We start from the raw sequence: 7028 nt of genomic DNA on the forward strand, positions 1-7028 counted from the left end.
AATGCTTTGTGTTGTCCTGACACAAGTTTTACCAGAACTGACGTGGGCACACATTGCTGCTAACCTAGTGGAAACCGTGTAAAATGTGTGTGCTCTTTCCAACAGTCTGTTGTTCATGCTCATATCTCAAATAACATAATAGTTAAGATTTTTTTTTTTAATTGGAAAATTCTTTTTGGTACACCCTGTATTTTGACATTTGGTCAAGACTAGCTACGATGCGCAACACTTGACGACGTGGCTGCATGCTGTGTGGCTGTTTCTCTTTGTATGTGGTTTATGAAGTCAGTCACATTTTAAGATAGTATAGCATTAAGAGTTATTTCCATTTTACAACTAGAGATAGACAATCACAGATCTAAAGGTAGGTAGGTTTATACTGTATATATAAATTTTTATCTAAAAGTTTCATTCACATTCAGTAACATTTTCGTTCACATTTTGTCAAAAAAAATTGAGTGTTCCAGTGGGCAATGAATGAGGAATGGGATTTTGCTATTGCTGTAACTAAAGTATTGCATGTTCTGGATGTTTTTTTACTTACCGATTTGGGCTTTCTTTACGCAAGCAGTGTATGTGAGGTAAAATGCAATTTTTCATATTTTTGTAACAGTTAAGTACACAGTTGCTTGTTGTCTTTGAAACAATAAGTTTCCTTTATTTTTGTGGATGAACTACATGGTGTTGCAGAAAGACTCTGGTTTTTCTGTATTATTTACTACAGACATAGAAATACTAATTTTGAGAAAGTACAACAGATACTGTTTACTGCAGTACAAATCAGCAGAAGACATGGAAAAATTTGACACCATTCTTCTAGTCAGCATTAGATTTTCTGCCCTTTAGCAATGGGTTTTGGCAGACATGCAAATCCGCTATTCACTGCGTACTTGCTCATAGAAATTCCGCTTTTCAGCTGGTAAATACTGTCATACATCAAGTGACTTTGCACTTTCTTATGGTAGAGTTTTATCACGCGAGGTAGGGAAAACTGTAATGCTTTGACTAATCCCATGTTCGGGAGATGTTATGACTTTTCCTTCCCCTTAACGTAGTAAGGTTGTTAGATGAAATGTATAGCTAGATGTAACTCCTATTACAATAAGATCCCTGAAAACCTGTGTTATATGTTGCACTTGTCCTTGGCAATGACTGGATGAAAGGATATTTTTTTTCCTCTCTGTGAAGGCAAAATATCTACCACATGGTAGGAAACTATACCCTGTATCAAGTAGTTTACAGATAATCTGATATTGGAAAAAAGTCATAATATTTTGATTATCTTGCAAAATCAGCATTGTGTAGGCTTATATTCAAATGAAAATCATATGAAAAATAGCAATTATGATCAAAACTTCGCAGTTTTGTTACTTTTCTCTGACCTATCCTAGTAATGAATCTGTGTTGATACATTCAGAGTGAGCTGTCACCTGAGAATGCAATTCTGCATAAAAACATTAAATAGTAGTCCAGGCAAAACCAAACAATGGAAAACCCAGGATGGAATGTAACAATATTATGAAAAGGATAGTTGCTACTCACCCTATAGCGAAGATACCGAGTTGCAGATAGGCACTACAAAAAGCTTTCGGCCAATAAGGCCTTTGTCAAAAATAAAGGCCTTGTTGGCTGAGAGTTGAAAGCTTAGTGTGTGACAGTCTTTTTGTTGTGCGTATCTGTGACTCAGCATGTCCACTTTATGGTGAGTAGCAAACTATCCTTTTCATAATATTGTAACATGCACAAATATGGTATATACAATAGTTAAAGTTCATGCACCAATCAACCAGGCCAATAAAACAAACAGTTAATAACATAAATTTTGGGAAGAAATTATCACAAAAATCCCAAAGAAATCCACTATAATATTGGGGGGGGGGGGGGGGGGGGAGATTTTAATGCATTATTGGGCAGAGAGAAAAAATTCTGGCATGTTGTCAGGAACTAACCATATCACAAGAAGACAAATGAAAATGGCAAAAAGACATAGCAGTTTGTGGAAAAACCAACTCAATAATGAAATCCACTGCTTTTATGTATCTCAATGGAGAAAAGTGGACCTCTCCAAACCCCAATTTAGGGGACTTTCAAATAGATCATGTTGCAACGTTCAAATAAATCCATGATGTCAAGGGAATAAAAAATGCTGAGTTTCATTTTGGGTAAATAGTGGTCAGAATCTAAGTTAAATTCCAACCAAGAGACATGCCAAACCAAGGACTGAAATATGAAACTGAAAAACTAAAACAAGGAAGTACCTTTAGCGATAAACTAGAAACCGAAAATTAGGAACAACAAACATTACTCGTTCAAACAGCAAAGAGAACAGTTTTCATGACTAAAGTTAAAAAAAACATGCATGTTGGAATTTGAAATATGATAAGCACTCTTAAGAAGACAAATTGCATCACAAAAATAGATCATAAACAGGAATGTGGCATACAGGTTTAAGGTTCCTTTAAATGAGGAAGGAAACAGACAGAGTATTAGGAATACTAAGAGAAATGTGATAAAATGCCAATTTAAAACAATCAATCATGATTTCAAAATGAACAATACTAGAAATTGCTATCACTGTGAAAGAAAGCGAAGCAAATATTCTCCAGCAAACTTTTGCTTTAAAGACAAAAGTGGGAAAATAGCACATAATAACCAAGAAAACTGTCACATTTTAGCAGAGTATTTTGAAAATTTGCTACATTGTGAATGTCTGAAATTAAGATTTAAATTTACACAAGGAAACTCTCAGTATCCATACTCAGATCTACAAACAAAATTGCAGAACTTTGGAAATAATCAAATAACACACTTCTGGACAAGCTATTTGGTTCACAGAAGAGATTCCTCGAAGATTGGAAGATAGCATTCATCCACTACAGCACAAAGCAAGTGATGAAACCAATGTGAATAAGTACAAGGCATTTCTCTTGTAACAGTTACCTGCAAAATCTTAATTGAGAGCATTATTAGCTACAGTGGAACAACAACTTGACTCTCTAATTGGTGAATATCAATGTGGTTTTAGAAAGAACAGATTATATTCAAAGCAGATTCTCAATGTATCTGAAAATTTCATTATCACAATTCTTCATTTCAAAAGAGCCTATGACAGCTGACAGGAAGTCATTGTTTGAAAGACACAATGAACTGGGATTAGTTGGTAAAACCACAGCTCTAATTAAATAAACGCTAACAAACATCAATTTCAAAGTGAAATTTACAGAAGATTTGAGATCAAACCTGAAGTGAGGAAATGAGATGGTCTCTTCCTGCTGCTCTTCAATTGTGTTATAGAAAAAGTAGTAAGGTAATGGAGAACGTCTGTATGAGAAAGGCAAATTAATGAGAAAGTCAGATTAGGTTATACAAGGGACAACCTACGAAAACACTGTTTAGCATTTGCAGATGAACAAGCTAGTTTTCAGATTCAATGGAAACAGTCATTAAACAAATACACTGAAGCACCAAAGAAACTGGTGTAGGAATGCATACTCAAATACACAGGTATGTAAACAGGCAACGCCTATATAAGAGAATAAGTGTCTGGTGCAGTTGTTCGATCGGTTACTGCTGGTACAATGGCAGGTTATCAAGATTTAAGTGAGTCTTAAAATGGTGTTATAGTCAGTGCTCAAGTGATGGGACACAGTATCTACGAGATAGTGATGAAGTGGGAACTTTCCTGTACAACCATTTCACGAGCGTACTGTGAATATCAGGAATCCAGTAAAACATCAAGTCTCCTACATCGCTGCAGCTGAAAAAAGATCCTACAAGAATGAGGCCAACAATGACTGAAGAGAATTGCTCAACATGACAGGAGAGAGACCCTTCCACAAATTGCTGCAGATTTCAGTACTGGGATATCAACGTGTCAACTTCCGAACCATTCAACAAAACGAAATGATAATTAAATGGACACCCTAGCTGCAAACAGGCGTTGATGTACTTCATTGGGGACATGTTGAAAATGTGTGCCCCGACCGGGACTCGAACCCGGGATCTCCTGCTTACATGGCAGACGCTCTATCCATCTGAGCCATCGCGGGCAGAGGATAGTGCGTCTGCAGGGACTTATCCCTTGCACGTTCCCCATGAGATCCACATTCCCAACATGTCCACACCACTACATTTGTAGTGCGCCTATTGTGGATCTCATGGGGAACGTACAAGGCATAAGTCCCTGCAGACGCACTATCCTCTGTGCCCGCGATGGCTCAGATGGATAGAGCGTCTGCCATGTAAGCAGGAGATCCCGGGTTCGAGCCCCGGTCGGAGCACACATTTTCAACATTTCCCCAATGAAGTACATCAACGCCTGTTTGCAGCTAGGGTGTCCATTTAATTATCATTTCATTTCTAGCAAAGCTGCATTGTCATCCACTGTAATTGTTCTTTCGGGAACAGATACTACCGTCATATATAGTTAAAATATGGCTTCCCGGCCATTGACCTTCTTGTGCGAATGCACACGCTATGCCCGAACTTGTACGGGACTTGGTAGATTAATCTGCCACGAGTAATGAGTATGATGGTCAAACATCTATTAGGCGCACTACGAATGTAGTGGTGTGGACATGTTGGGAATGTGGATCTCATGGGGAACGTGCAAGGGATAAGTACCTGCAGACGCACTATCCTCTGTGCCCGCGATGGCTCAGATGGATAGAGCGTCTGCCATGTAAGCAGGAGATCCCTGGTTCGAGTCCCGGTCGGGGCACACATTTTCAACATTTCCCCAATGAAGTACATCAACGCCTGTTTGCAGCTAGGGTGTCCATTTAATTATCGTTTCATTTCTAGCAAATCTGCATGGTCATCCACGGTAACTGTTCTTTCGGGAACAGATACTACCGTCATATATATTCAACAAAATATCATTGATATGGGGTTTTGGAGCCAAAGGCCCACTTGTGTACCCTTGATGACTGCATGACACAACGCTTTATGCCTTGCCTGGGCCCGTCAACACCCGTCATTGGACTGTTGATGACTGGAAACATTCTGCCTGGTTGGACAAGTCTCGTTTCAAATTGAATCGAGCCGATGGACATGTACAGGTATGGAGACTATCTCATGAATCCATGGACCCTGCATGTCATCAGGTGACTGTTCAAGCTGGAGGAGGCTCTGTGATAGTGTGGGGCCTGTTGAGTTGGAGTGATATGGGACCCATGATATATCTAGATATGACTCAGACAGGTGAAATGTACATAAGCATCCTATCTGATCACCTGCATCCATTCATGTCAATTGTGCATTCTGATGGACTTGGGCAACTCCAGCAGGACAATGCAAAACCCCACACATCCAGAATTGCCACAGAGTGCTCTTCTTAGTATAAAAACTTCTGGTGGCCACCAAACTCCCCAGACATGGATGTTATTGAGCATATGTGGGATGCCCTCCAATGTCTGTTCAGAAGAATCTCCACCCCCTTGTACTCCTACGGATTAATGGACAGCCCTGCAAGATTCATGATGTCAATTCCCCCCACCACTACTTCAGACATTAGTTTGAATCCATGCCATGTTGTGTTGTGGAACTTCTGTGTGCTCACAGGGTCCCTACATGATATTAAGCAGGTGTACCAGTTTCTTTGGCTCTCCAGTGTAGAAGTGTGTAAACAACAAGTTAAAAACTAGGCTGACAAATATTTGCAAAAATCAAATTTATGACAAACATTAAGACAGCCCCAAAAATAATGAAAACTATCTAGGGAAAAACTGAAATATCTGGTAAGTTCAAGTACCCAGAAGAAGTAACTAACACAACCTTTTGGAAAAAGAAGCTTTAAACCAAGAATTAATAAGATGGAAACAGCATACAACCTCACCAACACAGAATGCTAAACTCACACACTGATCTACAGTATTTCGCCTGGAAGCTCTTTGTGCAGCAGAATGTTTAACTCGGAATAAAAAGGCGATGAGAAAGCACTGAAAATCACAGAAAGAAAAATACTAAAGAAAAATTTGGGACCAGTTAAAGAGCAAACACAATACAGAAGCATAATAGTGAACATTATACACTTATTGAAAAAATTACAGATTTTATTACAAAAAGAATAATAGCTTTCTACAGCAACATCAAGGATGAATCCCAATGGACTGTCAAAAAGAGTGTTGACTTATTTTGGTAAATTAAAAATGGATAACGTATTGTGCTAAGAATTGGGAAAGGACGTGGATGAACTCCAATTTACTCAACAAGATACTGGGAACAATTGCTATCGAGAAAGAAATTACAGGACTCCAAAGGCTTCCATGAAAAGCCCAAGAATAAGACTGGTCACATTGGACAGAAGATGGAAACATCAAGAAGTGATGGAGAGAAATATGGGAGAGAAAAAATAGGAGAAACAGCTGAAATAACCATAGTCTTTAGCAGCTCATATGTAAAAGAGGTGGAGCATGTTTTCAAAATACTGTATGATTGGATGCAAGGAAACTAAATATTTCAATCTGACTTTTTTTTTCAAATTAAAGAGGTTATTTTGGAAACATAATATGAAATGCATGGGGATCCATTACACTACTGGCTCAAAAAGGCCCTCAATTGGCCTAGCAATGCTCACAAGGGAACCTCCCCATCGCACCCCCCTCAGATTTAGTTATAAGTTGGCGCAGTGTAGAGGCCTTGAAAAACTGAACACAGATCAATCGAGAAAAGGGGAAGAAGTTGTGTGGAACTATGAAAAAATAAGCAAAATATACAAACTGAGTAGTCCATGCGAAGATAGGCAACATCAAGGATAATCTGAACTCAGGAGCGCCGTGGTCCCGTGGTTAGCATGAGCAGCTGTGGAACGAGAGGTCCTTGGTTCAAGTCTCCCCTCAAGTGAAAAGTTTTTCTTTATTTTCGCAAAGTTATGATCTGTCCATTTGTTCATTGACGTCTTTATTCACTGTAATAAGTTTATTGTCTGTGTTTTGCGATGGCACCGCAAAACCGTGCGATTAGTAGACGAAAGGACGCGCCTCTCCAATGGGAACTGAAAATATTTGATCGCAAGGTCATAGGTCAAC

At 38.9% G+C, this 7028-nt stretch overlaps 3 non-coding genes across 3 annotated transcripts; 2 read left to right on the forward strand and 1 right to left on the reverse strand.

Moving 5' to 3' along the window:
* Positions 1-3975: 3975 nt before the first annotated feature.
* On the reverse strand, positions 3976-4050 carry Trnat-ugu (transfer RNA threonine (anticodon UGU)). Its single transcript has one exon. It is a non-coding gene; the product is annotated as a tRNA-Thr (tRNA).
* Positions 4051-4205: 155 nt separating this feature from the next.
* Positions 4206-4280, forward strand: Trnat-ugu (transfer RNA threonine (anticodon UGU)). The gene has a single exon. It is a non-coding gene; the product is annotated as a tRNA-Thr (tRNA).
* A 365-nt stretch (positions 4281-4645) lies between these two features.
* Trnat-ugu (transfer RNA threonine (anticodon UGU)) lies at positions 4646-4720 on the forward strand. Its single transcript has one exon. It is a non-coding gene; the product is annotated as a tRNA-Thr (tRNA).
* Positions 4721-7028: the final 2308 nt, after the last annotated feature.

Source organism: Schistocerca cancellata, chromosome 1 (genome assembly GCF_023864275.1).
Source record: "Schistocerca cancellata isolate TAMUIC-IGC-003103 chromosome 1, iqSchCanc2.1, whole genome shotgun sequence".
Taxonomy (NCBI): Eukaryota; Metazoa; Arthropoda; class Insecta; order Orthoptera; family Acrididae; genus Schistocerca; species Schistocerca cancellata.